This window comes from Amblyomma mixtum, chromosome 2, assembly GCF_055824585.1.
Source record: "Amblyomma mixtum isolate Tamu chromosome 2, ASM5582458v1, whole genome shotgun sequence".
In the NCBI taxonomy this organism is placed as follows: domain Eukaryota; kingdom Metazoa; phylum Arthropoda; class Arachnida; order Ixodida; family Ixodidae; genus Amblyomma; species Amblyomma mixtum.
In genome coordinates, this window is record NC_143013.1 from 21,013,545 (window position 1) to 21,040,155 (window position 26,611).

General features: G+C 47.5%; 1 long non-coding RNA gene across 1 annotated transcript in view; it reads right to left on the reverse strand.

Moving 5' to 3' along the window:
• Positions 1-26,611, reverse strand: part of LOC149358632 (uncharacterized) — a 58,647-nt gene that overhangs the window by 11,980 nt on the left and 20,056 nt on the right. Inside the window, exons 2-3 of the long non-coding RNA XR_016288234.1 lie at positions 22,407-22,523; positions 21,492-21,604 (exon numbers count right to left, since the gene is read on the reverse strand). This is a non-coding gene — a long non-coding RNA (uncharacterized LOC149358632). The remainder of the gene's footprint in view (positions 1-21,491; positions 21,605-22,406; positions 22,524-26,611) is intronic.

Here is a 26,611-nt window from a genome sequence, read left to right on the forward strand (position 1 = left end):
ACGTTTGCTTTCTGTTGGAATCCACCTCGTTACCCTTAAGAACCAGCGGTTATCTTGCCTTCGCATTACATGCCCTGCCCAAGCCCATTTCTTCCTCTTGATTATCTTTCATTGTGTCACAGTAGTGGTTTTTTTTTTTTTGCTGTATGCGTTATGCCCTCCTGTAACCAATGAATTTTTTGTTTCTATGTATCGCTCAAATCAATAATGCCCTGTGGGCCATGGGAGTATCGAAACTGAATAAAAAAATATACGCCGCCCGTTCTTATCGTAATTGAGCTAGTAAGGCTTTCGATTGAAAGGTTCCTCGCTCTAAGCTTGCCGGCTTAGCGCATTAATTTGCGAAAGCTGATTGGCATTAGCGGATTTGTGCTCAAGTGCACACTCGGCCTTCTGCCGCTCGCGGATTTCCCAGCACACTTCACGGACTCAAGGGCCAGCTTACACGAAAAAACTGCCTAGTTTCCAGTGTTACCTTTTCCGCAGCATAAAAACATTCGTTTTTGAGGAACGGAAATGCCGCTCTAACTTCCTGACGTCTCGATAGACACCCGAACCTCGCCGAAATAGAAGTAATAAAGGAGGGAAGAAATGTGTAAGGAGGGAAGAAATGTGGTAAGGCAATACGTCTACCTAGGTCACGTAGTGACCGCTATTTCGGATCATGAAAGGGAAGACAAATGTTTATCTCCTGGCTTGTTATATCTATTCTCAGAACAAATCCCATCAAATTCTGGTGTATCCTCTACCCTATAGACATAAATCTAATCGGCTCGATTAGATTTATTAGATTAGATTAGACGTTTAATATCTACTCCATCATTGCACACGGGAAGTATTCCTGATGATCGTACGATAGCCCAAATTGCTCCCATCTTCAAAACAGGTGATTGCGCATGCCCAGCTATCATATAATATCCCCTACTAGCATAAATTCTAAACTTCTAGGGAACATTATAGCATCAAACTCAATGTCCCACCTAGATTCAATTAACCTCTTTTATCCGCATCAGTATAGCTTCAGGAAATCGCTTTCACGTGAAACACAGCTGGCCGTGTTCACCCAACACATACTTAAGGACATGGACCATAACCTCCAGACAGATGCAATCTTTTTAGACTTTTTCAAAGGCATTCGAATGCGTATCTCATCATCGTCTGTTTGCGAAACTTTCGTGCCTCGGGATTCCTACCAATCTAATTATGCTGGCTTGAACATTTTTTTAAAAGAGCGCTCGAAGTTCAAATCCGCAAATGACATCTACAGGTTTTCCCACTGAATTTAATCCTAGTGCCAGCAGAAATAATCTGAGCGCCGACAGATATAATCTGCCTGCTATGTAATTTAATCTCAGTGTCATGCACTTAATCTAAGCGCCAGCGTATTTAATACAAGCGCCAACTCGAACAAATCCAGCGCCAACCAATTTAATCCCAGTGCCAACGCAAATAATACAAGCGCCAGCTGTTTTAATCCAGGTGCCAACCAATTTAATCCGCATGCGAATAAATGCGAACAGAGAATAAATAAAGCGAAGTTGAGATAATTTCTGAGACCATGCAAGCCTGTGAGTCACATTCTCATGCACTATTTCGTTTTCTTCGCATACCTTGCAACATCAAAGAGCCATTAGCAGCTGTTAAACCTCAGTATTTTATGCAACTCTTGAGGCTTGTGACTGTCGTGTATTAATTAGTTGGGTAAGCACTGCTGATTATGGGTTGTCTTATGCGCTGAATCTGCATGCTAGTTACAATCCCGGCCTTTATACTGTTTTCATGCAACCGGTTCAAATTTTTTTCGCGAGGCTGTGATAAAGATTCAACACCACTAGCATAAACAAAGGTAGCAGTGTAATGCAGAGTTCTTCTAGGTGGGACGAGTCACAGAACCGGAGGAACGGTTCTTCACTTCAAGGTTTATTTAGTTTTAGAACGGAAAGTGAGAGAAGCTACACCGGAGCTTACAGCCTAGGTCAAGAATAGCTACTGGCGGCTGCCTTATAGCGGTGTTAACAATCTAGGTTTATACAAGCACAGAAGGGGCCGTCTTTGAAATTCAGTTTTATTTTCTGTACGACATTAGGTGGCGCAAAGTGTGATCTCACATTTTACATGTCATCTTCACGCAAAGCTGCTGGTATAAAAGAAAAGTTATGGCGGTCGAAAGCAGCGCATTCTACTCGCTGTACTTGCTGCATACAGTGTGGAGCAGCGTCGAGCAATAAACTGCGCCGATGCTCCCTTTTAGTCAGTCCGGGCGGAGTGGTGAGCGCCAAGTCTCTCCGCTCGCTGAGGAAAGCTTTGACTTCAGACTTGAACTTCGAAAACACTTCCTCTATAGGGTTAAAAAATGGGCTGTAAGGAGGCAACCTCTTGATTGAGTGCAGCTGACTGGCCAGGATTGCCTGTTCCGCTTGGCTGTGAGCGGGAGCATTATCAAAAATAAAAACGGCTTCTGAACCAGGCTCTTCACTTTCGACACGGGCTGATATATCGCTCAAAAATTCCTTAAACACGACCCAGTGAACCTTGTAGACAGCCGTCCAATATATGACACCGTTTGCTGACATACAGGCGATAATGTTAAGGTTTGCGCCTCTGGTGCCAGTCGTCGTCTGCACCGCAGGTTGCCCCTTAATCGCACGGCCGAAGCTCCTTGAACACCATATGTTATAGTTGGTCTCATCAACGTAAAACCTGCACAAGCGGGGTCCTTCACACTGCAGCCACTGCGCATATGCTTTGCGGGTGCGTTTCACGTCATATCTGTTGCGGTCGATCGGCCTCTGAGTCACCAACTTCATAGAGTAGCCGTGCGCATCCAGTAGGCGATCGATGCTACTTGTGCTGATGGCAATTCCGGGCAATTCTTCTTCCGCCGCCTGCTTTATTTGCTTTAGAGTGAAAGCAGGGTTGTTGTCCACAATAATTTTGAGAGCCGCTACAACCTCATTTCCGAATTTCTTCGACGTTCCGCCTTTCTTCAACACCTCTCTATCGGTAGCTGCAATTGATCTTGCTGTCTTTAGATTAATGCCCAGCGTGTCTGCCATTTTTTTTCACATCTCCTCCACGCCTTGACACATCGAGAATTCTGGCCCTGTCATGTTCAGAGACTTTGCTGTTCTTTCTTCTTGGTGCATCTGGGAGCTTGAATGGCGGTCCTCGTTTTCGGTGTCCAATAGACCTTTCCGCAAATTCCGCCGCGCCACCAAGCGGCCGCGCAAAGCACTCTGGGAAAACGGAGCGCCGCGGCACCCGCGGCGCCGCGCTCGCGTCTTTTCGTCCGTCTCTCCGACTGCGCCTGCTCACCGGAAAGCCTTCCTCTGCCATCTCGTCGCCATCGCTGTTTCTTATACCTGTGCTACATGGGAACGTTCGAATGACATCTGAGTCGAATGACATTCGAGAACTGGAATGACATTCGGACTCGACGGACGCGCGCGGTGCTACACGAAACCTTCCAAGCGCATTCGAAAGCCTCAGCTCGTTTTCAGTGTACAACGATGACGACGGCGGTGGTCACACTGCTCCGACAACGACACTAACACGGTCAACAGCAGCATGTGATTATAGTGAAATGTCTAGTTTACTATAATATGATTGCAGTGGGACACGTTTTTCAGGCCAACGACACCGACGAATCCGATCGGCGGACGGTCAGCCTTGTCGGCGACTGAGCGAAAGCACGGTGATGAGGCGGCGGTGCAAATATGTTCGCGCTTCTAAATGAGCGAAACGAACGGCCATATTTCACATGTGCAAACCTGAACAGTCACCAGCGATAAGCGCCTGTCAAATTAATTTCAGTCGACGATGACTCCCTTCCCTTCCGCGACGACTAGGCCTAGCGAGTCCGTAGGATACGATCTGTGATTGCGGCGGTCGTGATGAGCGAATCACCAGCTTTAGCGAATGAAAATTGTCACCGAGTGTAGCTTTGGCAATAGTGACCTGAAATTAATTATTGCTTACATCGCTGGGCACGCATATGATGAACGTGAAACGCCGGTGTGACCCAGACTGCCGAGCCGTGCTTTACGGCCAGCAGCAGTCGTCGCCGTCGCTAGCTTGTGGATAACAAGTTAGGCCGTTTCAATTAAAGCGAACGGTCGCCAAACATACTTCTGGATAAAGTAGTCTAAAATAAAGTACTGGTCACGTCGGAGGAAGCCGGGACAAAAAACGAGAAGCGCCGGTCCTGCGCGATGTCAACAGCCCGCGGTTGTAAGTGTTTCTCAGGCGTGCGATCGCATCATCGCTTCCCACACATTATCGCACTGCGTAAACAAGCACGGCTACAGCCGGTAAAAAAGGAAACAGGTTGATTAATAGAACTAAAGCGCCGATTGCGTTTTATGCCATGAGAACGAGTACTAACTGTTCGTACGCACCGATGTAAACAACAGTATGAGTGCAGTTGTCCTCATGGCGCACTCCTGGGTAAATTTCATGCTGACGCGGTAAATGTTCACTGCTGTAATATATAACCTTCAAGCACTCCCTTAGACAGAACACGATCTATTTGCTAAACATGACACAGTTGGTTGGCACAGTAAGCGTGACACAGTCGGATGTTGCGTTCCGCGGCCACGGATCACCAGCCGAGCACCAGCAGACGCAAAGACCGGCGTTCTCCCAATGCATGTATACACAGAGCCCTCGCCGCTCATGTGCCCATGGTGGTGGTGAATAACTTTATTCATAAAAGCCCCCCCCCCCCCCCAAAAAAAAAAAAAAAAAAACGAAAATTATGCAGCAGCATTACGGGCGGCCTTCAGGCTGCCGGTTGTGGCGTCCTGGCCGTACCTAGTCGCGACGCCCTCTGCCCCGGTCACCAGCCGAAGTTGGAGATTCGCATGTGCCCATTGCTCTGCGTAATCACAGCAGGCGTCCGTTCCGCATACACTCGGTGTGGAAAGATCGTGGAGAGACGATCCATGTATCCCTTGCACCCGCTAGTGTTGAAATGCGTACCACATATTTTGTGGTGTTTCGAAGGCTTCCACAGGGTAAATCGCCCTTGCGAACCTTGCCGATTTATCCTGCGCACCCATTCTAGCTTCAGCTTCTTGTCCTCGGGGAATACGTGGTATGAAATGTTGATGTCCTTTCTCGTGTTGTTACTACAGCTGGACACGCAGCACCTTTGACCGCCACCGCGATTCTAATCTGCAGACATGTCGAATGTCTAAAAAAATCCCCACATAATTGCAGAAAGACTAAGAGATAACCACCACAGCAGTTGGTTGGTTTGGTTGGTTTATGGGGTTTAACGTCCCAAAGCGACTAAGGCCATGAGAGACGCCGTAGTGGAGGGCTCCGGAAATTTCGACCACCTGGGGTTCTTTAACGTGCACCACAGCAGTGCGCTGCAACATTTACAACGCGCGCGAGAAGGCGCACAACGCCTGAACACGGCGGAACAACACAGCAACACGCTTGACAGCAGACGACGCGGGCGGCGACCGCTCCTTTCTCCCATCATGCTTTGCGCGGATCCGCTAGGGGATGGCGCGGTGCTGCAATTTGTGGAAAGGTCTGTTAGGACCTAAGAGCACGGCTCATCGGCTTCCATGGAAGAAAATACTGCGCGTTAATGTCCATGCGAGATGTAAGAAAAGTGGTACACTATCACCTGCTTATAGTATACGAGTGCGTACCACCACCGTCCGGCTCTACTCCGTTGTGCAAATGCAGCCACAATGCGGCACACACAAAGCCGTCTGCTTTGAAACTTCCTTTTCTTCTGTGTTTTTAAGAATGCTTTTTTACGTGCCTGAGAAATAAATCTTATTTCTTGAAAAAGAAAGTTCACAGATTTCTATAACGAGTGCACATATCTATGTCTTTTCCTGTTGTCCTAGCATATTTTGCAAAAGCAGACGACAATACACAAGAAATGGAGGCGCAAAACTTGCCTTTTGCTTTGGAACTTTCCATCATTGGCTGTGTACCTTTTTTTCACACGAAACTACGTAGGGCTAATCTAAAGTACGGTTTATTAACACTTTCTTTGACTATGTGACAAAATAATCGCATCTTTTATTGAAGACAGTGGATTCAATGTTACATTATAAACAGTGTGTGCATTTGTGCCCTCCTCCGTTCTATGGTCATAATAAAGAGCCAGTAAGCCATAGCACTGAGCCCCTGTGCAGCTTTTTAATGCTGATATTGTGCGCTTTAAACGGCGCTTTAAAACACTTGTATCAAAGTAGTGTTGGTTATAATATTGATGAAAGCTATGCAATATGTGGACACTTCGCTTAGGCATCGCATGGTTTGAAAAATTATCTAATCTTTATTCCTGGTATTCGTGTTCTATGCTTTGGAGTCTTCTACAGCATTCGTTTTTCGAGTGTGGATTAAATTGGTTGGCACCTGGATTAAAACAGCTGGCGCACGTATTATTTGCGTTGGCACTGGGATTAAATTTATTGGCGCTCGCATTGTTTGAGTTGGCGCTTGGATTAAATACGCTGGCGCGTGGATTAAATGTTTTGCACTCAGATTAAATTCATGGCACGCAGAATATATCAGTTAGCGCGTAGATTATTTCCACTGGCACTAGGATCAAATTCAGTAAGAAAACCTGTAGTCACCCTTACGAGATGTAACATCACGTGTCCCTCCAGGGTCCGGCCTATCACCATTAATTTTCTTAATATACATTAACGACCTACCCTCTAACATTCAATGCAAATTACGAGTCTTCGCGCATGATTCGCCATTTATAATGCAATAAATATCCCGACTGATAACCTTGTTTTGCAACAGGACCTTGACGTTATTGCATCATGGTGCGAAAAATGGCGAGCGCCATTACATCAAATCAAATCAAATCAAATCAAATCTTTATTTCAGCACCGCAAAAATGCTGAGGGTCGTGGACAAAAAGCCTCTTTATGGGCTTGACTAGGCCCACGGCCCTTTTCTACATGGCAGCATGGCATACAGCAAGAGAAAATTGTTCTAAGTTAATTGTACACAGCTCTCAGAAAAAAAGAGAAAAAAGAAAAAAAAGAAAGAAAAGGAACACAAATGGAAGTTCACAGAAGGTAAGCGACTTGGTACAGTTGTTAGGAATATAAATACAGGCATGTATGAAACAAATTTACTATGAAGGCAGTTCTTAATAGCATAGAAATATTGCATGAAATGTCAACAAGAGAATGACTGCAATAAAAAAAACTAAACAATGACTAAAGAAATATAAAATTCGTACATTCGTACATCTATCTGAATGCACATCATTTTCCTTCACTCACAAACCCACCATATCGCATGTGCACACTAACAGTATCTCATCAGTGCCGATCACCGCTGCAATATCTTATAATCACCTAGGTGTACATCTCGCACCATCATTTTCATGGGTCACCCACATTACAACTATTTGCTCCGATACTACACTCACACTTGGCTGCCAGAGAAGTAATCTGAAATCTGCATCCCCTAACATAAAACAGCTGGCGTACGAAACATTTGTACGGCCAAAATTATAGTGTGCATCATCCATCTGGCACCCATGGCAATCATATCTCACCGTCGATTTGGAATCGATCCAAAATCGTGCAGCTCGGTTCATTACTTCATGTTACTCAAGAGAAACCGGCGTCACCGCCCTCAAGCAGTCCCTCCGAGTCACGCCCTGTCGTTTCCCGCCTATGATTACTCAATACATTTGTCATAGCACGAGAACACTACACACTCTATTAACCACGTCACTACGAACGTCCTTACGGCTCAGTCACGGAAACCCGATAGCACGCATAGGGTGCCCGCACGAATGCTTACAACAACCCATTCTTTGCCAACGCGAGAACACTCGAATTCACAGCCTAACGACATCGTTTCATGCACTGATCACAAAACATTCCGGGAGAAAATAAAAATTAATCTCATACAGATCCTGGTCGCATAAGCGCACTTTGCAGCAAATATTGTTTAATCTGTCTTTCAAGAGTGGTGTATCACCTGTTGTCGAATCCTGTCATGGTTGGAGCCCTTGCCATGTGAGTGTGCACGTTTGATTTCCTGTTTGTTATGCATGTTCACATCGCCTTACGCCGTTTCAACAATACGTCCCCCCTTAGGTAATGCCTTCAGGCGTTTAAGAAAACAATAAATGAAATGAATTAACTGAAAGAATAAGAATGGGGTGGACCGCATATGACAGGCTCTCTCAGATATCATGAATGGTAGTTTACCAATATCCCTCAAGAGAAAAGTATACAACGGATGTATATTACAGGTACTCACTCACCTATGAGGCAGAAACATGGAGGCTATAACGAAAAGGGTTCAGCTTAAGCTAAGGACGACAAATCGAGCTATGGAAAGAAAAATCATAGGTGTAACGTTAAGAGATCGGAAGCGGGCGGAGTGGGTGAAAGAACAAACGCTGGTTAAGTACATCCCAGTCGAAATCAAGAGGAGAAAATGGCCTTCGGCACGGCATGTAATACGAAAGCAAAATAACCGGTTGTCGTTAAAGGGCAACTGCATTGGTTTCAGAAAGCGATGAGCTTAAATGGGTCGGATGTGTGAAACTTGCAGGTAAAGCATGCGTAGTCCTTTTGGGCTAGCATTTGAAATGGTGAAGTAATCGCCGATTAAAATCGCGACGGCCTTCGGGCTTCTCCGCAGAGCACAACGCCAAGGGGGGGGGGGGGGGGGCATGATGACGTCATCGAAGGTATCGGTACATTTTCAATGCATACACGCCCAATTTGAAGGAAAAAACCAACGTCGCCAAAGGCAATGCCCTCCGAACATTGTTAGGCAGCATTCAACAAGGAACGCTAGTGTGTGGCTGACGGCAGCGGTAACTTGAAATCATACCTCCTGTGACGTCACGCTAAACTTCCCCGCACTCCTTTGGTGCTTTGAGGAGAAGCGCAAAATTCAATCGTCGATTACGTGACCATTTTAAATGCTAGTGCAAAAAAACTTGGCATGCTTTACCTACAGCCTATATAGATTTGAATCCTTGAACATCGCGAAATTCTCAAAAAGTGGTGCAGCTGCCCTTTAAGCTTACGTTACGTTATATAGGGTTTTATGGCGCATAAGCAACTATGGCTATCATGCGCCAAACACAAGGTTAGATGATGTTATGTCAAGTGTACAGAGGTTACATTATAATAGATTTAAAACATTGGCTTTCTTTAGAGACTTACAAACAAGTGAAAACTCGACAAGTGTTTGCTCGCCTAAAAGCAATGCGGGATGAAATGGAATGTGTTCATTGTAAAATGCCGTAAAACACTTTTTTCTAAGTACTTCGAGATGCGAACAAGAAATTAAAATGTGATTTACTGTGAGCTCCTCACCACACATTTCACACAGAGGTCTGTCTTTTTTTGTTAATAAGAAGTTATGGGTGATGTGTGTGTGACCTATGCGTAAACGACATAAAATTACTTCGATAAAACGCTCTTTATGACGGCATGATTTCCATTCTTTTAAAATGGGCTTTACAGTATGCAGCTTGTTGTTTCCTTCATTTTCCCAAGAGGCTTGCCATTTGGCTCTTAGTTTGCTACGTACTAACTTCATGTAATCCCTAGGAGGCAAATTCACATGTTTTATTTCCATGGTTCCGGCTTGTGCAGCACACATGTCGGCTCTCTCATTATCCCTAATGCCAACGTGACTGGGAACCCAGCAGAATTTTATAACATGTTTTTGTGTTGTGATCTTTACTATGTTGTGTATGATGCTTCCTATCAGTGGCTCCGTGGCATTTTTGGATTTTAATGCTGTAAGAACGCTCAGTGAATCTGTATAAATGATGCTGTTTTTGATGTTTTCATTTGTTATTTTCTGTACCGCAACACAAATGGCATAACACTCAGCGGTGAAAACTGTAGCACAAGACGGCAGTCGTACTGCATTTTTATTTTCTCCTTGTATTACTGCGCTTCCTACATGAGCATGAGTTTTTGACCCGTCAGTATAAAATGACGTGTAATTTCTGTATTTTTCTTGTAGTGCTAGATATTCTTGTATTATATGGTCGTGTGGTGTACAGGTTTTCCTGAGGCGTGTTAGTGTGACGTCACACACTATGGGGAGAGTGTACCACGGTGGTAGCGCTTCGTGTCTTGGGGCAATATTTTTGATTTCGTTTAGTATGTTCAGAGTTTGACATTTTTCTTCGAAGCGCAAGAGCAACGGCTTAATCGCATGGGGCTTGTTGTTGAAGAGTATTCGGGATGGGCATTTCGTGACAATTGGGTAACAGAGATGTTTGGGCTGAGAAAGGATTTTGAGGATGTATGTACAAGTTAGTGCTGTTCTTCGATCTTCTAAGGAAGGTTCATTAGTTTCCACATACAGACTTGCTATTGGTGAAGTTCTGTAAGCACCGGAAGACAACCTTAAACCAAGATTGTGGACAGGATCCAGTCGTTTTATGTAGGACGGTCTTGCTGAGCCATATACTATGGACCCATAGTCTAACTTAGAGCGAACCAGAGAACGATATATATGTAACAGGGAAGCTCTATCAGACCCCCAGCGTTTTCTTGATAGTATTTTCAGCACATTGAGGGCCAGGGAAGCTTTTTTCTTCAAGCTGTTTATATGTGGTAAGAAAGTGAGCTTTTTATCGAAAGTTATCCCTAGGAATTTATGTTCTTGTTTGACAGGTAGTGGGGTTTGGTTTAAATATAGTGTGGGGTCGGCCTGTAGGCCTCGTCTCAAAGAGAACAGAACCGCTACTGTTTTCTGAGGGGAAAATCTAAATCCGTTTCTATCTGCCCAGGTAGCCAGTTTATTTATTGTTATTTGTATTTGCCGCTCACAGGTAGGTATGCTGGAAGACGTGCATGCTATTTGGAGGTCGTCTACGTAAACTGAGTACGTTATCGATTTTGGGATTACTTTTCCTATGGAGTTCATTTTGATGACAAATAAGGTCGTGCTGAGGATGCACCCTTGGGGCACTCCAGTTTCTTGGATAAAAGTCTTGGAGAAGGTTGCGCCTAGGCGGACTCTGAACGTTCGATTGGTCAGGAAGTCGCTCAAACAGCTCAGCATCCTGCCGCGGATACCTAGGTCCGCTAGGTCACGGAGGATACCTAACCTCCACGTGGTATCGTAAGCCTTCTCCAGATCAAAGAAGACTCCGATACAGTGTTGGCTGTGGATGAACGCTTCCCGGACTGTGTTCTCAAAGCGTACAAGGTGATCGGTTGTGGAACATGTCTTTTTAAAACCGCACTGGTGTATATCTAAAAGTTGCTGGGACTGAAGTATGAAGGTTAGTCTGATGTTTAGAATGCTTTCGAATGATTTTGCTATACAGCTAGTTAGTGCTATTGGCCTGTAACTGGTGGGACTAGTTTGTGGTTTGCCAAATTTTAGAAAGGGTACTATGATTGCTTCTTTCCATGCTTGGAGGATTTCTCCAGTCATCCATATTTTATTGAAAAATTTTAGGAGAGCCTCTATGGCAGCCTCAGAGAGGTGAGCAAGCATGGCATAATGTATATTGTCTGGGCCTGGTGCTGTCATTTTACCGGATGTTAGTACTGTGTTTGGTTCCTGCATGGTAATAAGCTGATTGTAGTCTTCATGTATGCATGTTCCAAAGGGCAGGCTTTGTTTTTCTACTATTGTTTTGTGCTTTTGAAATGTGTGTGTGTAGTTGGATGCGCTTGAAACTGTGGAAAAATGCTCACCCAATATGTTGGCCTGCTCTTCTAATGTTTTTTTGAGTACCGGGTGTTGTTAGCATTGGAAATGTGAATGGAGTAAAATTTCCTGTGAATTTCCGCACCTGCTCCCACATTTTCTTTGATGATATTGAGCTGTTTATGGAGGATATGTACTCTTGCCATGATGCCCTTTCTGCGCTGCGTCTAATGTATCGTGCTTTGGCTCTAGCCCTTTTGAAGATGAGCAAGTTTCCTGCAGTGGGATATCTGCGAAGGTTGCCCCAAGCCTTGTTTTGCTGCTTTTTAGCCATTGAGCATTCATTTGACCACCAAACTTTATGTGTTTTTCGTGAAATTTCAGACGTTTGTGGGATGGTTTCTATTGCTGCAGATATTAAGCATGTGACAAATTTTTCATTTAGTTCTTCTATAGTAAGGGTTTCGGCATATTCTTTTTCTAGTGTGGCCTTCGTTCTGAAAAGTGCCCAATCGGCGAGGTGAATTTTCCATCGCCGTGGCTTCGTAGGGAGGATGAATGTAGCTGATGTTAGCTTTAAAACCGTAGGTAAGTGATCACTTCCCCGGGGGTCATCTAAAACATCCCAAATAAAATCATTAAAAACAGATGGTGATGCAAATGCTAAATCGAGGCAGCTCATTTTTCCAGAGCTGGGGCAGCAGTACGTGGCTTTTCCCGTATTCATTAAACATATGTTATTCGAAAGAATTATATCCTCGATGAGCTGACCCCTGGAATCAGTATGCTCACTTCCCCAGAATGAGGAATGTGCGTTAAAATCCCCTATTATTACATATGGCTCTGGCAACTGTTCCAGAAGTTCTTCTAGGTCATGCATGGCTATTGTGTTGTGTGGTGGTATGTACACAGAGCATATTGTTATTGTTTTATGGCTAATGATGTTTACTGCGACCGCTTCTAAGTTCGTCTTTAATGATACCTCTCTTGCAGGGACATCGCTTTGCGTTATGATAGCGACGCCTCCTGAGATTCGGCTAGCTTGTACTCGGTCTTTCCGGAAATTATTATATTTTTTTAAGATGTTTGTGTGCTGTGGCCCAAGGTTCGTTTCTTGCAGGCACACAGCTGTAGGTGCCATTGTTTTGAGCATATCGGTTATGTCTGTGTAGTTTCTGTGTAGACCTCTACAGTTCCATTGTATTAGATACGCCATTGTGATAAGTTGGGGATTGGGGAAAGTTACTTATTCTCAGGGGCAGTGATTCGTGGTTTCCCTTTTTTCTCTAGGGAGTCTCGCCGCCGCTGCAGCGGTGGCGAACCAGGAGTTGTATCCATCGCCACTTTCGTGGCGCCGGATTTCCGCGGAGAATCCGCGGATACGTGTGTTTTAGATGTCAGCGGACTTTTGCTGACATCCATCTCCTCCACGGTGGACGTGGAGGATGTTTCTTGTTTGCGATGGCCCGTGGCCTTCGCATTCGTCTTTTTTGTTGGCACCAGTGAACTATGCTCTGCTCCAGGGGCAGAGTCTCTTGGGTCAGCAGTTGCCTTCTTAGAGGGGTGGGGCAACAGGTCCAGTTCAGCAGAGCTGTTCTGGGTGTCTGTCGCCGAGGATGCCGCTGCTGAAAGTGGGGCCTGAGGGCCTCCGGCGAGGATCGCGTGGTCTTCCCGCGAAATTTTCAGCCCTGTGGACTGTGTCACCGACTTCTGTGGTGGGGACTTGGCTGTCGACCCCAGGTCCTTCGGATCGACCTGTGTGCCGACAGAAACTGAAGGCGGCGGCGGTCCCCGCGTCACCGCTTCAGAGTAGGTCCCTTTCTGTTGGAAAGAGACGCGTTTTTTGGCTTCAAGGTAGGACAGGTTTTCTGTGGTCTTCAAAGTTATGATTTGTTTTTCTGTTTTCCCGACTGGCCACGACCTGGAGTACGCGCCATGTGCGCCATTGCAGTTGATGCACTTTGGTGTGCGTTCGCATCTTTCTTCTGTATGTGCGTCTTCTGCGCATGTGACACAAGTGGGTTTGCCTCGGCAGGCCAACATGCTGTGTCCAAAGCGCTGGCACTTGAAACATCGTCTCGGATTCGGTATGTATGGGCGGACTTTACAATGGAGTTATGCGGCATGGATGGAGTCAGGCAGAGTTGTGCTATTGAAAGTTAGTACAATATGTTTGGTCTTGATTTCAGCATTGTTTCTCCGGATGGTTATTCGTCGGGCTGCTATTACTCCCTGTTCGGCTAGTTCTTGTTCCATTTCCGCATCGGTACTCTGTAGGAGTTCATATTCAGATATGACGCCCTTTGAGTGGTTCAGGGTGCGGTGCGGGGTTACCTGTATGCTCATTTCTCCAAGATTCTGTAATGACATCAGTTTGGTGCTCTGTTCTTTTGTGTTTATTTCTACAAGGAGGTCTCCGGTTCATTGCTTTTTTGCTTTGTAGTCTTTGCCTACACAACTTTTTAGGGTGTTGGCGATGACAAATGCAGATAGGTTGGCTACCGGTACATTAGTGTTTGAGTGAAGCATAAAAAACTTCGCAAACGTTTCTGGCTTCTGTGGACTCAGTTTCTTCACATCGGTGCGACCTCTTTTCGGGGGTCGATCAGATTTTTTTGCAGATTTTTCCATACGGCATGTATAAACTCAGGGTTCCTGATACTTTGTCGCCTCTGATTCACCCTTATACACAGAGGAAGGTCCCGGGACTCCCCGCCTGGTAGACAGACAAGGAGCCCATCGGCCGAGGATTGACCACTTCCTCGACCGCCACCGTTCAAGGTTTCTTCCCTCCACCTTTCAACCTATCGCCACGGTACGGATGACAGCTTCGGTATGGGGACTAAGGGTCCGTGGTGGCGCCAAGCACCAACACCTCGTTACACAAGGTGCCCTTGCGGGCTGCCCTTTAAGGGTAACGGAGTGGATTCCAAGAGAAGGCAAACGTAGCAGGGGGCGGCAGAAAGTTAGGTGGGCGGATGAGATTAAAAAGCTTGCGGGGATACGGTGGCCGCAACTGGCAAAGGACATCGTAGATGAAATCAAGAGGAATAAATGGGGCCTAAGCGGAGCCGCGGTGGCTCAGTGGCCCTCCCTTGCCTGGCGCATACTGCAATTTAGCTGCCGATGCGAAGATCCAGCTTCACGCAACCTGATTTGGGCATACGGTCACCAGGGACTCCAGGGAAACGAACAGGCCGATCAGGCCGCTCGCGCACTCTCTCCCCGGGCTATCTCCCTGTCCTTGGAAGCCTACTCCAAATCAGACAATCTGGCCCTTACATTCAAACAAATCACCGATTACTGCAAGGAGGAGCACCGGCACTACCCGACCCCTTATAAGAGACTGGACGCGCTGACGAGCGCCTCCTCATCAAAACTCTAACACTGTACTGTGCCCGGCGGGGCTTAAGTATTTCAACACATCCTTTGACGGCGCGTGCCAGCTCTGTGGGGAGGTGGTTGACACCTCCCGCATGGTTTGGGAGTGCCCATCTATTCCCCCCCCCCCGCCTCAACCCCACCAGAGAGGACTGGGAGGCGGTCCTGTTCGGCTGTCAAGACCTCAAGACCCAAAAAAAGCCTCGGTTCAACGGACGAGGATGGCGTTGCTTGCCAATGCGATTACGGAATAGGGGCTTCACCTAGTATTGTGAGGGGAAGGTGCCAATAGGGCCCTACCCCAATCACATCTCTGTAATTGTTTAATTGTTGATAAATGTTTTTCGCCACCGCCACGACGGCCCCTCTTCCTTTCTTCTACCAAATTCTTCACCATAGTACTCGCGACGGCGATCCAACTCATCGCTCAATCATATGGGTCCCCGGCCACCAAGGCATGCCATGTAACGAAGCCGCCCATGACGTAGCCCGCGCACTCACTCACCGGGCACCAGGCATTCCTTGGGAGGACCTTAACCCAGATCACAGCCCTCTTATTTCTTCTCAAGACTTTGCTGAGCACTAACGTGCCGCACGCCGGCGCTACCCGGTTCCTATGAAGGGACTGGGTAAAGCTGGCGAACGAACTCTCCTCAGGCTCTTTACAAACATTAAAAACATCCTGCTGTGTACGGCGGTTCTCAAGCACTTTAATCCTTTTTGGAAGGCCGCTGCTCATTTTGTGAGGAGGTGGCCGACACCTTCCACATGGTTTGGGCATGCATGAAAAATCCTTCTCTCCCCCCCATCACCCCTTCCCCTACCCGCGAGGACTGGGGGGAGGCCCTGCCCGGCTGCCAGGAACTATCCGCCCAACAGGGCCTGGTTCGGAGGACGTGCGCAGTGGTCATGACCAACGAGATCCCGGAATGAGGGAGTCCGCCAAGTATTGCAAGGGGCGAGACCCACTGGGGGCCTCTCAGGGGCAAGCACCTCTCTGTAAATATTGTAAGGGAAGACTTCACGTAAGACGTTTATTCTAGCCCTTTCGCCAGAGACGTCTTCCAAGCGAACAGCCTCAAGCGATGACGATGGGAATCTTCAGGTGAAAGAGAATGAAGTCGCAGCCAGAGAGGCGACGACGACGAAGGCGAATAAATTGCTTACAATATAGCCGAATAAATGCTTTTCACCACCACCACCCCCTTTCTTTTTTCACTCCCTCCTTTATCCCTTTCCCTACGGCGCGGTTAGGGTGTCGACCGAGATATGTGCGACAATTACTGCGTCATTTCCTTTCCGCAAAACCAATTTTCATCTTCAGGGAATGTAATGCAAATGCAAGATAACCACTGATCTTTCAGGGTAACGGAGCGGATTCCAAAGGAAACCAAACACAGCAGGGGGGGAGGGGGGGGGGGCATAAAGTTGGGTGAGAGGATGAGATTAAGAAGATTGAGGGGATACGGGTGCCGCAGCTGGCAAAAAGAAAGGGTTATTAGATAGAGAGACACGGGAGAGGTCTTTGCCCAGCAGTTGGCGTAGTCAGGCTGATGATGATCAGGAGGAAGTACGTTGCTACAAAAAACTGAATCGATTCGTTCTAAACCCCCTCTACACACTTAACAGAACGCACGTGCCTCTAAAGTGAGTATTAGGAAACTTGCTTAATTTGATGCTTAACTAATTAAACAGAATTTTAAAGATACACTGAGGAGCGCCACACGACGGGAAACAATATGTCTTTGGTTGCAACCAGATCCGATTCACCACTTTTTTTAATCACTGGTTCAAGTTACGTGAAACACCCTGTACAGCAAGCTTGCCAAAATGTATATAGACGAGGAGGGAGAGTATAGCCAAGGATGTGATCATAGATGTATTATTCTGCATATGCGTGCCCTGATCAAAAGAGAAATGTATAAAACACAAAAAAAACGAAAGCAAAATTCAACGTCCAACAAATAGCGCTAATAGCAGCAGGCGTTGAGAAAGCATAAGATTAACGCCCCATGGAAAAGTGGGATTGTAATAAGAACTACTCAGCAGTATGGAAATGGAACAAGCAAAGTTACAAACCGCTGGGAAGGAAAGAGGAAACCACGAGGCTGACGCAATAAGGAATTTAAGGAGGTCATTGAACAACTACGGGTGGCTTCAGGGAAACAGAGAGGAAGGAATAGACCGAAAATGGGAATCTTATCGATGATAGAAACTGCTTGTATAGGTCCTCGTCCAGAGTAAAATAAAGTAATCCCCTGATCGCGCAGCTAAAGGTGGGCCAAGGAAATTTTGGAACCATATAAGTTGTTTGGGTAAAAAAAAAGCGAAGCGCAAGAGGAGGGTGCACGCTGCTGCAGGTACCGCAGAAGCCCGCAGCAACCACACAGACTTTTTTTTTATACTGGACGTTTTGTTTCATGAACGTTTATGAACAAAACGTCCAGTAAAAAAAAAAGCGTGCGTGGTATCTTTCGGATGTCTTGTCCACGTGTCCTTGCTGTGGCCTTTCTCGGTACCTACAGCAGTGTGCCGATCGATATAGAAATATAAAGGTACAGTCGGGGACAAAAGTCTCCGGACCACGTGTTCCTCAAACAAAGCTTATAGCTCTACTATCAGACAGCAGCTGGAGACCGCACTTGTGGAGATGAAAGAACAAAAATTTAACTTTTGCCTCCACAAGGGTGGTCCCCAGCCGCCGCCTATTAGCAAAGCTATCGGCTTCGTTAGAGGAACACGTGGTCCGGAGACTTTTGTCCCCGACTGTACCTTCATTAAACAAAGTTATAAGTCGGAGTCCCTCCTGTCTTCATGTTCACGATATGGGCTATGCCTTAGTTAATGTCTCCGAAGGTTTTAATCGCCTGAGGTTCTTTAAAGGGAAACTCCGGCGATTTTTCAGCCATTTTAAGTTAATGGCTGTTTTGTGTTCTTAAGAACCTCCCGTAATGTGTACGATACAATGTTTTCAAAAGCAAGCGTAAAATAATTTTTAAACAGCAAAAAACACATAACCCGAAACCGAAACCGCCAAAACGAAACCGGAGAGGTGCCTTCGTGCGGTATTGACTGTGACGTCACGAGCGGGTTCGCCGCGCTGTGAAGTCCCCGAAGATATCACAACTACCCTGAGCCGCGCTGTCGACATGACTGAAAGCGCGGAGGACAGCTTTCCGAGACCAGCGAGTCTTTAGAAGACGACTCATTCGACGATTTTGGACAGGACGAGTCGCCTTACAGGTATGATCCACCGCCGCGCGAGCCAGCCGAGTCACACCACAGGCCGCGTCACCTGCAGCACGGAGACGGTCTGAACTCGAAGTGATTACTTGAGTCATTTCTCGTGCATGCATTTGTGACAGAGTCGTCAGAACAAAAGTTAATGAGATGCTCCCGCCGACAGCTGTTCGTGTGGCCAGTGCCGGCCGACCCAGCCTGATGAAAGAATCTGCTGCCGGAACGTTGCCGCGGTGCACAACGTCCTTACAGGGGCATCTGCGAAGCTTTATCTCGACGGCGAGCTTTTGGAAGTGAGTTCACGCCAGCTACAGTTCTACAATCCAACATACCGCTTCTTCTTGACGGCCGCGCTTCGTTCAGCTGGCCGCTGCGATAGACGGTTTTACTAGAATAACGTTGGCACAGAATAAGCCTTCAAGCGCCAGTTGAATGAAGCCTTAGCGAGTCCAAAGCTCTCTTTGAAGTACACGCTGTCTTCATAGCAATCTGGCGCGAAATGTTCCGAGCACAAGCGGGAATGCTTCCTCGGAGACCAGTTTACACGGCGGACAGCTCTTACCAACTTGTCGCGAAGGCTCTTATCGCAAGGAAACCTATGCTAGATCACACCCGTTGTCACAGATCAAGAATTTGTGCACCCCACAGCACAACAGAAGTTGCCGTGGCCCATCACTCTGTCGTACACATCACATCAGGTACGTTGAGATGGCGCGAAATTGCACAGGTGGTCGAAATAATTCCGGAGAGCTCCACTACGGACCTCTTTCTTCCTCTTCTTTCACTCCTCCCTTACGTCGCGGTTCGGGTGTCCATTACTGCGTCATTTACTTTCCTCAAAACCAATTTTCAGTTTTCCCCTGCACTGCCAGCGCCGGCGCGCGCCCAACCAGCTTGACACCAAGACCTACTGAACTACAGACCTGCACATTTGGCGGGGTCCTATGGAGCAGCGTGCGCCAACTTTCGTTAGCTTATTTGCCGTTGAGGGCGCTCGGTTGACCTGTTCGTCTGCTGTCATCATCATCATCGTTTGCCAATTTGCGCAAGATATTTAATACATTTGTTTCGTCTTCTTCTGCTCTCTTAACATCAACAATAAAAATATCCACAATCACGAGTTTTTTCGTTCTGGATGAGTACAAAAAACGTCTTTCTTTTTATCCGCTTTCTTTTCGTCAGCACCACCGTACCTAGCATAGACAAATCGATGTTAATGATTACGTGGACAAACGACGAAACTGCCTTTGAAATAAAATGATGGAGGAGGCCGTCTTGTTCAACAGGTATAATGTAGCGCCACGCTTCCCGTAGGTGTCTTTCCCTAGCGGCAAAAGGCATGAACTAGAACATGCGCGCTGGAGCAGTGCCAAATGTGCACGTCTGTAGTTCAGTAGCTCTTGCTTGACACGCCGCCCCGCCAGTGACGTCACAGAACAGGGTGGCCTGTAGAAGTTGCTCGATCAGTGGGTGCCGCTCGCTTCGAGGAGCGCTTGTCTTCAAAATTCGCTTGCGGAAAAACTACGCCGGTTTCAGGTGCGAAATTTCACATGAGGCATCAGACTATCATAAAGAATACAGACTTAAAATTTCATTTCAATCGATGCACATCGAAAAATCGCCGGAGTTGCCCTTTAACGTGCACTGACATCGCACAGCACATGGGCCTCTAGCATGTCGCCTCCGTGGAAACGTGATCGCCGCGGGATCGAACCAGCGTCTTTTGGGCCCAGCGGCCACAGTGCCGGCTTTCGTCATGTTGATGTCTTGTAATTTTGCAGTAGAAGCGTGTGAACTAAACAGTGCAGAACGAATTGGTGGTAAGTGCTGCTTCGCTAGCCAGTTAACCATTACTGTGGGCACTTCATTTTCGCAGTTTGTACGTGTCTTCGTCTACGGTCCCCAAAGCGACAAAGCGAATAATTTGTTCCAGTGAACCATGCCGGCAGCCGCCGAACAACGTGCAAAACCCGACCGAAAAGGCGGGGAGAACACGATACCAGGAACCACCCTGATGGCCACCATTGGACGCTAGGGCCTAACCTTCTTGTAAGCTTTCCGCGTATAATGAGGCCATTACGTTTGTTTGTTTGTTTGTTTGTTTATGGGGTTTAACGTCCCAAAGCAATTAAGGCTATGAGAGACGCCGTAGTGGAGGGCTCCGGAAATTTCGACCACCTGGGGTTCTTTAACGTGCACTGACATCGCACAGTACACGGGCCTCTAGAATTTCTCCTCCAAAGAAATTCCAGCCGCCGCGGCCGGGATCGAACCCGCGTCTTTTGGGTCAGCAGCCGAGCACCATAGCCACTGAGCCACCGCGGCGGCGCCATTACGTTCATTCACTTCATAAGCGGTTGCAAGCCACATTATTTTTTTTTAGCCTCCAGCAGCAAGGAATTCTTGTTCCGCGGAATCAATGCAAGGATGAGCCTGATTGTAAGGGAAAACGTTTCCGTGGGGCCGTCGCTATCTCCAAACGATTCTACAATGTCTCTGCGCGTCGTCAACAGTCAGCGCGAAATCCGCGTTCCTTTCCACCCCCCCCCCCCCCCCCTCTCTGATTATGATGTTCATCCTGTCTCACAAAAGTAACTGCTCGGGCGCTGTCACCCTCGAAAGAGAAGCTAGGCCTCTTTGTCCTCACATCATGGCGCCTTGTGTTTCGCAATACACTCCAGAATGCGTGTGGTGCGGAGAGATAGCCACCCTCTACCACTCCACATTTGGCTGTCGGGTGAGTCCGATAGAGCCCAAAATTACAAACCCGTCAGTCGAGCAGCGGGAGGAGCTTCTGTCCAGCTCCGACCCGCAAGATCAGCTTGCGCTGGTTGAGCGGGCCGAGGAGGCAGCAAGAACCAATGGGACCCTGTACCTAGGAACACCGCCTGCTGCTCAAGACCCCAACCCCTAAACCCCGTCCCATTTTGCGGAATGAAGTTTATACTACTACTCCATAATGCTCACAGTTGAGCAGTCATAGAAAATGTAGTTCGAAATTCCCACTGACGAGCATGATTGGTCCGTTCATATACCGAACATCATTGCCTTGAGATATATTATAAACACCCTGGCTACAACACAACTGTGGGAGTGTGGGGAGCGCAGGTACTTTGTGCAGCCAAGTCAAGTTTGCAATTTCCACAATCCTGCTGCTTCTACAGACCATCTCGTTGACGCTGCGGCATTGTCGCACGGAATGCAATAAGTGACGTGCTCACCGTGTGCCGGTCCTCGGAGACGGTGAGCTCTGCCGTCCAAAGATTCTCGTGTACGTAGAAAACGTGTCCTGCACCTCCAGTCATCCAACCACGTGTCTGCCTACAGTCGTGACCTGCGCAAATTCGTTATGGGGGTTTGAAACTGTAGCCCATTGTCAACTTTCGTCACGGTTAGCCCGGTGCCTGCTACGGTTCTCTTCAGGTATTTTCTTTGTTCTTTTCTGTTTCTGGAATTTTTTTCTCTTTTTATACATGCGATCAATTAGCATGCCACTACAGGGACCTTAGAAGACAGGAGTAGTGCGATGTTTAGGGAAATCCCCCACGGTGAAGTAGATTGATAATAAGGAAGTAATTACTAAATAGCAGCCATAAGGCGTCACTGCTGAATTGCAGTGACGCCTGACATCGCACCCAATTACTCAATCATTCTCAGCATTTTCGCAGCGTATCAGTGACTCACGCATCATTCCAATGTGTCATTAATTTCACTTGCAACTAGTTCAGCAGGCCCCGGGGTTCCAAATACTCACACAGCACCCAGTCGTCCGCGTAGTTCATGTATATGTAGTTTCGCACACGGATCCTCGCCTTTTTTTTTCCCTGATGTGTCACCTCCTTGCTTTTGCACTGCGCGTATATCTTCTACTATAGCGCGCTTGTAGCAGTGCACAGGTGCCAAACAACATGTAAAGCAAGACTGCAAGCATGACCGGTCCTTCAAATATACCAAACGCAACTGATCTTTTATAATTCATGAACATCATGGCCACAATACAACTGTGACAGTAAGGGGAGTTCATATACTCTAGACATCCAAAAAAAGTTCGCTTTCCTTAGTCCTGCTCCTGCGGACTATGCATTTAGATGGTTCCGCAGCATTTTAGCTTTGGCTGAATTGCGCGATGTGCTCACCGTGTGCAGGTTCTCGGAGACGGGGAGCTCTGCCGCCCAAGGCTTCAGGCGCAGCGGCGTGGACAACTTCTCCTGTTCCTCCGGTCATCCAGCCACGCGCTCGAGTACAGCACGGACCTGCACAAATTTGTTACCGGGGGGGGGGGGGGGGGGGGGGGGGAGTAAGGGAATTAAGGGCAAGATAAGAAAAGATCCAGGCAACCCCTGGATCAGCTTCAGCTTTTATAAGGTGACAGTGCTACATGCTGTGTTCAGTTTAACGTCCCCAAACTGCTCATGAGCTATGAAAGACACCGCAGTGAAGATCTTCACAACAATCTGGACCACCCGAAGTTTTAACGCGCCCGGACAGTGCACAGCCCATGGCTGCTGTTGCATTTTGCCTTAGCCCTGTGGTAAGGGTGTTCGGCTACTGAGCCGGAGGACTGGGTTCAATGCCGAAGAATGCCACTGTCTTCACACTAGAACAGCTTATGAAGGGAATATTGGAAGCCATCATATTGCTGAATTATTGTAATGAAAATCATGGTGGCGGATGGAAAAGCATGGTGGAGGGTAGAGCAGCACGACCTTGGGAGAGCGCCCAGGGCTACTTAGTCGGCCAGCTGTGCCGATCCCAGCCAGGCACGCTAGTTGGATTTTGAGAGAAGTATAGGTATTGGGAGGGCGATAAGACAATGGAAGTGGCATTGTCCTAGGTCGGCGTATGGAAGGGGGCAGTTTCTATAGGACGAGTCGGAACGCGCCCGAAAAAACTACAACGGGACTCCAGAGAGCAGTGGGCCCAAATTAATTTTTCGGGGGATGGGGATGCGAGTAACGGAGGGGATGAGGTCGAGAGAAGGAAGTGTGTGCAAGCGAGAGTAGCACATGTTCCGTGATTTGCTTATTTTAGAGGAGGGCTTCGCCCTCCGAGGGTGCACTTGACTAGAGGATCGCAGGTGTCCTCCATAACCACCGCAATAAAATTGCAGTACGGAAGGATGTCAGACAGGGAGGCACTATATTTCCAATGCTATTCACCGCCTAGTTGCTGGAGGTATTTGGAGACCTAGATTGGGAACGGTTGGGGATAACAGTTGCGAGCATCCAGTCTACCCTTCGACCGCCCTAGGCGGCGCATATCCTGCCGAACTCTCTCAAGTGGCCTACAGCAACCCTTACCCTCCCGGCTCTCTCGGGGTTGGCAGAGAAGAAAGCTGGGAAGCAGCATCCACATCATCACGTGGGCGACCCTCCTTTCCCCCTCGTGTATTCGGTGGCCGCACGGGCAGCCCACCACGGGGAGAGAGTTGAAGGAGCCATGAGACAACGCGTGACGGGATGGACGGGATGGACGGAGCCATGAGACAAACGCGGCTTTTCCAGGTGACATCGAGCTTTCCCCGTGCCCGTTTCCTGCTGCCTGCGCTACTGAGGGCGGTTATCGTATTTTGGAATCACCCCAAATAAACGATTTGCCTGCGGGCTATACCTCGGTGGCATTGGTCCTGAGTGCTCGCTGTGTCGTCCTTAACATAAGCAGAACCCTTTTCGTTAGCCTCCTCGTTTCTGCCTCGTATGTGACTACTGGTGGGATACAGCTGCTGTACAGTTATCTCTTCAGGTATAATAATGGGTGGAAAATGATCCATTCCGCGTGGGTTGTCCAGAAGATCTCATTCAACATCATTAAAAGGTGATGGTGAATTAAACGATAAATCTAAACTGCTAATTTTTGCAGTTTTTAGGGAGCAGTACATGGGCTTTCCTGAATTCAGTAGGCACACATTACTGCACAGAATAAAATCTTCTAAAATGCGACCTCTGGGATTAGTTTCTCCACTTCCCCAGAAAGAGGAGTTCTCCGACTAACAGATATGGCTCTGGTAGCTTTTCTAGAAGTGTTTCTAAGCATCTGAGGTTGAGGTTTCCATTAGCGACCTCAAGGTCGGATACCGGCTTCAAAAAAATCAAAAATAAATAGAACAAATTTGAGTAGGCAAATAAAAATCTATCGACCGAGAATCATGTGAGAAGCTTGGTAACAACTAGTTACGGCACCTTAGATATGTGGTGTACTGTGATCGAAGGAGACTGTTTTGATCCAGAGGCACGTCATTTTGCTCGTTTCGATGAGTGGCGCTCCAGCTTGGCCTAAATGCCGAAAATGGCCGCAAAAGCAGCAAGCCATACAACCTCTAATGTTGCGTACCACTTTTTGCACCCGACATTGCATACACTATCCAAAGTATACGCAAGAAGAAAAGCCGGTATTCTGGCATGAGAGCTCGGAGCGTTTATGTATGGCTTCTATGTCGACAGCAACTAATACCGCTTTTTAAGGTCGCTTTTGAGGGATATTTGATGATACGTGTTATATTACCGGTTTGATAAAAAACACAATCATGAGCAAACATACAAATTTTGCAGGACACACGCGACAGGAATAACGCTCATTAAGGCACGACAGAACCAAGTTGTATTCATTTATATGTATTTGTAAGCGGCTTCGTTGTATATTTGGCTGTTATTTTTATTATTTATCACAAATGTCCACTTTCTTTAAATTACACTCGTAAAAACAGGTAGGCCACAACGGCGCATAGGTTGAAATGCGCGTTTTTTACATCGGCTCGCCCGTCAAAGTCCACCTGAGCGAAACCTCTCGCTTCTCTGCAAGGCATCTGAAGCCCCTGCAAAACGCCTGAAGAAAAGTGTAGTGTGCTGCCGATCCTTACGAAAACAGCTCGCCAACTGGTGCCGGAGAAATTAAAAAGGAGAGGACAACTGTGCGCCTATGCACTCCATAACGCCTCTTTGTAATCGATTCGATTCACTAACTGTGAATGAAAAGAATAAATTGAGTGAATAGATTTGTGCGACACCGACCACGAATTTTTCACCATGATCAGCCCAATGCAAAATGTGGCGAAAAAAACACGTGGTAGGTGAACTATTCGTGATGTAGCATCTGGAATATATTTGTTCAGCGTCTAAATAATAGTTCCCAACGCAAATGGTCCTGGAAAAAGTGACGCTGCTTACGAAGCAACTGAATCAGTCAAAGCTTATGCATTCGACGTGTATGTCAGTCGCATGGTATTGGCTAGACCGTCCCTTCATTCCTTCTTTATTCATTTGAGTTGTTTTCCCACTAGCCTATTTTAGCACAACGCTATACTATGTATTCATCAAACATGGCACGGCGTTTCACCCTCATCGTGGTTCGGAATTATGTATAGTCGTACCTCGCTAGTACGGACTTCGTTATGTATACGTGGAGAATTTTCGCAAGGACCTAACTTTCTCAGTCTGTTTACGTCTTCTTTGCATGAGAACAAACTTTGGGCAATGGAATAACAAAGCTAAGAACCTCACAGCGGCGTTCATAACGCTGTACTTATCCGCCGCATCAGCACCCGCCGCAGAGGTATGAAGGAGGATGACCTCTGTCGGCTCACGCAAGCTTTCCTAATTAGCAGGATAGTCTACTCCTACCCCTACTATCACCTCCGCCGGAAGGACGAGGAAGCTGTGAACAGCATTATACGTTCAGCGTACAAAGCGGCACTGGGGCTACCTCAGTACGCCAGCGCACACAGCACCTCCTCCAACTCGGCATCTACAACACGCTCACAGAACTCATAGAGGCACACAAGACCGCCCAAATCCACCGCCTCTCCCGCACTAAACACGGGCGGCTCATACTTGACCGTCTCAACATCAACCCCATAGGCGACGTCCACCCCACGACGCCCATTCCGATAGGGGTCTATAGCCGCTTAGTTATAAAACCAATCCCCAAAAACATGCTACCTGGCCGCCATGATACGCGCCGTCAGCTGAAAGCCCAAGCACTAGATGCCACATACCTTGCCGACGAACACGCAATATACGTAGATGCTGCACGGCAAAGTGCAAACACATACGTGGCTTGTGCAACCACGCCACAGTCTTCTCTCGTCACCGCCGCCACAGTAGTAGCTCACTCTCCGACAGCGGCAGAAGAAACCGCCATCGCGCTGGCCATCGCTGACCCACGTACCCGCACAGTCCTCAGCGACTCCAAAAGAGCAATACAAAATTACTCGGCAGGTGTTATCTGCCACCCCGCTGCACGCATCCTTCGCGGCTGCACTCCCGACCATAAGACCAACCTGGTCTGGGCACCCGCCCATGCGGGAAACTCTGGAAACGAAGGGGTCGACCGACTAGCCCGAGGA